We start from the raw sequence: 4,911 nt of genomic DNA on the forward strand, positions 1-4,911 counted from the left end.
CAGACACTCCAGAAGAGGGCGTCAGATCTCATTACGGATGGTTATGAGCCACCATGTGGTTGCTGGGATTTGAACTCCGGACCTTCGGAAGAGCAGTCAGTGCTCTTAACCACTGAGCCATCTCTCCAGTCCCGGTACAGCATGGAAGCTTCTAAGAAAACGTCTGCCTGCTCCAGGAAAGAGACCACCGCGCTGTCCCAGGGGAGGGAAGTCCTAAACTAATATTGCCAATTCAGATGCCAGCGGCAAGCCTTGCGCCCCGTACTTTCAATTTCTCTCCTGCTAAAAATAAACTCTGGCTCTTACTCCACCTGCGCTCCAGTGTGAATTTTTCAGAAACAGAACAGAGTCAATGACTGTGGTTCTTGGGGTCAGAGGAAATGTGAGGGGAGGCATCTCCCCACACATAACTTCTGCCTCTGTGGACTGGCCTATTCTGAACGTGTCCTACAAATGGAATCCTTAGCAAAGTCGCTCTAAAATGTATGATTTTAATCTCAATTGTGGGCCTGCGAGATGGCTCAGCAGGTAAAGGTGCTTGCTGCCAAACCTGACGGCCGGAGTTCAAACCCTGGAACTCACATAGTGGAAGATGAGAAACGACTCCTGCAAAAGTTGTCCTGTGACACCTATATGTGCCCATGACACACAAAGAAGTAAAATACACTTGTGAGTGTGTCTGTGAGGCATTGCCAGAAAGGATTAGATTCCCAGGGCTCTGACCCTGTGCATCACTGGTATCTCAGTGGTTTCACGATTCAACTGATACCCACGAGGTGGGATAGGGGGTAGGGGGTGGGGCCCGGCTGGAGAAACTATGACCAGGGCTTGTCCTGCTTCCTTCCATTGTTCATTCTTTGTGCTTGTGGGTCACCTTGCCTGAACTATTCTCTTCAGCCATACCCTCCCCACCATGATGGACTGACTGAGCCTCTAAACCCATGAACCAAAACAAATACTTCAAGGATGGGATAATGGCTCAGCAGTTAAGAGAATGTGCTGTTCCAGAACACACATGTTCAATTCCCAGCATCTGATCTATCACTGAGACACACCCCCAGCCCCTCACTGGGGGATTCTAGGCATGGGCTCTACCACTGAGCCACGCCCCCAGCTCCTCACTGGGGGATCCTAGGGCTCTACCACTGAGCCACGCCCCCAGGCCCTATGTTCTAGCTGGGACTCTAGAAGTCAGCTAACTCATTCTCCCTATAGTCTACATTGACTCTTTCCAGGAGGTTAGTAAGCCACATGTCCCTTCAGAAGGTAGCCATTATAAGTCTTTCTTTTTTAGTGGCCAAAGAAGTCAAGAATTGTTTCTGACTGGGCATGGTGGCGTATACATTCAGTCTCAGCACTCAGGAGCCATAGGAAGTAAGATCTCTGGAGCAACCAGGACCAAGAATTTCTTCCTGTGACTACAATCCGCTGTATTTCTACACAGCTGGCTCAATTCTTCAGACTCTTTTCCTCCAGGGGTGTTTGCAGCAGCTCTTAGCGGTGGGTTTGAATTCTGTCAGGAGTGTTACAGTCCTCTCAGAACGTTCCCAGGCTGTAGATGGGGTCTTGTCAGGCGGAACTGCTCAGTGGTTTAAAATGTCCATGCCTTTTTTTTTTTTTCTTTTTTTAAATGACATTTGGAAAGGTTTCTCCGGGACAAGAATATCATAATAATTAAAAAAAGAGCAAGCACTATAAAATAAATAGGTGAAGGGGAGGCTCCCACACATACCCCATAAAGCCTACCCTGAAGGCTATTCTTGTCACTTCTTCCTCTCTCCCATCCCAGAAAGGAATGTTCTGCAGAGCAGAGAACAGTGCTTTCTGTGCACGCTGGGACAGGCGGCAGGGGCAGCAGAGGCAGGAGAGTTGCTGGAGTACATAAAGAACATATTTTAAGTGATGCTTTCCAAGTCGGCCTCTCACACAGAACGGCCATAACGACCGGGAACCTAGGAAAGCAATGGAGGCAGGGAGGAAGCTCAGGGCCACTGGGGCACCACCATGTGGGTGATGGCATAGGTTGGATGTGGTGGTCTCCGTAACCAGGTCATCAAGCCTGCAGCCTGGCCATGGCCCCTCAAGGCAAACTCAGGGAATTCAGTGAGGCTGCAGGAAATGTGTGTGTTCCACATGCAGTAAATGGCCCAAGCTGTCTGGCATGACCATCAGAGCAACCTGGGAGGGAGGGAGGGAGCCTGGTTACCAACTCCAGCCCCCCCTATCATGTGCCCCCACAGGCTGCCAACCCATGTTCCAATTTCAAGTCTGGGTCCTATTGCAGGGATGTGTGACCTCCTTCCTGAAGGCTACTTAGCATTTCTTTGTTTTCAGTACAACATAGTTTACTGCCTATGTCATTGCCCATGTTTGTCAATGACCTGAGTGCTAAAGTGATTTACATTTTCTCCAGCCCTGTTTACAGACTGCTGATACCTTTGAGGGGTGGGGGGTTGGAGATAAACAGAGTCCTTTTCCCAGGTTGATCTCACTCCTGGGGGCTGTGAGGAAACCAGGGAGTCTGGGAGAAAGCTTAAGGCCTGACACTGTGAGAATGGGAGGAAGTGTGTGCTGGCCAGGGGGTTTTGTGTTCTGGTGCTGCGTGAGACATCGACCTGGCATGCAATCAACACATTCTGTGCCAAGCTGCAGGGGCAGTAGGACTCCAGCAAATTCATTATCATTTTCCCCCAGTGGTTCCAATATTTTTATACTGAACTTTTTTTTTTTCCTGTTAAGACAAGTCTCAAAGCTATGGCTGTTAGGAACATACTCACTTAAGCTCTGGGTTCAAACCCTAGCATCTTTCATAAAACAAAACACAATAACATATGTCTGTAATCCCAGCACTCAGGAGGTGGAAGCAGGAAGATCAGAAGTTCAAGGCCTTCCACTGTGACCAGGAAATTCAAGGATAATCTGGACTACTTGAGACCCCGCCCCAACCTTAAAAAGAGGTGGGAGACTAGACACACAGTTTAGCCGTTGAGAATGTTTGCTGATATTAGAGAGGACCAGAGTTCAGTTCTGGTGGCTTACAAATGCCTGTTATCTCCTTCCAGGATATCTCAAGGCCCTCCTCTTTGGCTTCTATGAATACACACACACACACACACACACACACACACACACACACACACACACGAAAAAAGTGGAGATAGCTCAGCAGTTAAGAACACTGGCTATTCTTCCAGAGAACCCATTTTTGATTCACAGCACATGATACCTGGCAACTACATGTAACTCCAGTTCCAGGGTCCTCCTGAGTGCAAGAACCAAAGTTCTGGAGACACTGGCCATTGGGAAGTTCTGGCTGGATTCTCTTACCCTTCCCCTTGATGAGAAACTCCACGGCAGCAAGCAGCAGACCCTAGAAAGATGCACGGGGCAGTGCTGCTTTCTGAATGGGCACAAGGGGAGGTTGGAGAGGTTCCCCTAGAGACCCCTTTCCAGGCTGGCACAGGGGGTTTTCTGGGTTGGTTCATCTGTAGCTTGAAGGTCAGACACTTGACATATTTATTCTGGCTCCAAGCCCCTTCCACTCTAGAGCAGGAGATAGGTGTCACGTGACAATGGTGGCCATGCAGCATCCGCAGGGACTGGTATAGGAGTGCTTCACTGACAGGACTCCACATGGCAAGGTCCACCGTTAATCTTAGTGGTCTCTATGCTTATTACCTAGAGCACATGTGCTACAAGCTCTTCTTGCTTTTGCTATGCGGTTTATACTCACTGTTGGTCACAGGCAAGGCTGGGATCAAGCAGGCTGAAAGCCCTGTGGATGATTCTGTTTTTCCCAATCTCCCTTCCTCTTTTCTCTCCCTCTGTCAACCCCCCACATGTGGTATTTTGGGGTATGTCCCTAGAGAAACAGCTAGAGTCACACTAAGCCTTTGGCAGTGTGGAGAGCATGGGTCCTGCTTGCATAATTCTGAGGAAGCTATTTCTGATAATAAAAAATGGTTCTGCCTATCACCAGGAAAAGCTGCTTGGTACAATGGACATCTCTCTGCAATCTAAAGAGTGCCATGACAGAGGAGTGCTACTTCATGACTGGACTGACACCCACAAAAGGTTACACGGTCTTTAATCTTGCATAACTGTGTAACTTCATTTGCAACCAGCTGTGTGTGTGCTCATGTCCACAGAACACATCTGGTTACATATTTATTTTTGGCTTGCTGAAATTGTGCTTTTAGTGCAAAATAGGATTGGAAAATGACTGACCCGGTAGCAGGGGTGGGGCTCTTACAACTCTGATGTTGTCTTGGAGTAAAATAACCAATAATGTCACTGCTCAAGCAAGCAGGCTTGTGATTGTATAGACAGCTCCAACTATTCAGGGCCACTTGCTTGACTATCAACAGGTGATCACGGTCTTCACTTTCGCTGTCCTCAGGTTCCAGAACCCCGCCAGCCCTGGTGGCCAGCAATTTGGAGGGTTTCTGGGAACAAGGGTGAATATGATCAAAATACAATGTATGCATGTATGAAAACCTCAGTTAAGTTAAAACTCCTTATATACTAAAAAAAAACTTGATGAGCCAGGCAAGACCTATTGTTCAAGCACTCGGGAGCACAAGGCACCTGCCTGAACCATCAAACACCAACCAGGGTAGGCATACAGCTCTACTGACAGAGCTTGAAAGCTGGAAGACCAGGGTTCCAGGTCAGCCGGGGCTCACTGCATGAGACCCTGTCTCAAGAACAAAACAAACTAGAATTCCAAGCTTATCAAAATTTTTTTTTTTTAATGAAGATTTAGGGCTGGAGAGATAGCTCAGTGTTTATGAGCACTGGCTGCTCTTCCAGGGTACCACCTTCTGGCCTTTGTGGGCACCAGGCACACAGACAAGCAGGCAAAACACACAAATCTTTTTTTTTCTTTTTTTTAAAGATTTATTTATTATA

The sequence above is a fragment of the Mus pahari genome, chromosome 19, assembly GCF_900095145.1.
Source record: "Mus pahari chromosome 19, PAHARI_EIJ_v1.1, whole genome shotgun sequence".
In the NCBI taxonomy this organism is placed as follows: Eukaryota; Metazoa; Chordata; class Mammalia; order Rodentia; family Muridae; genus Mus; species Mus pahari.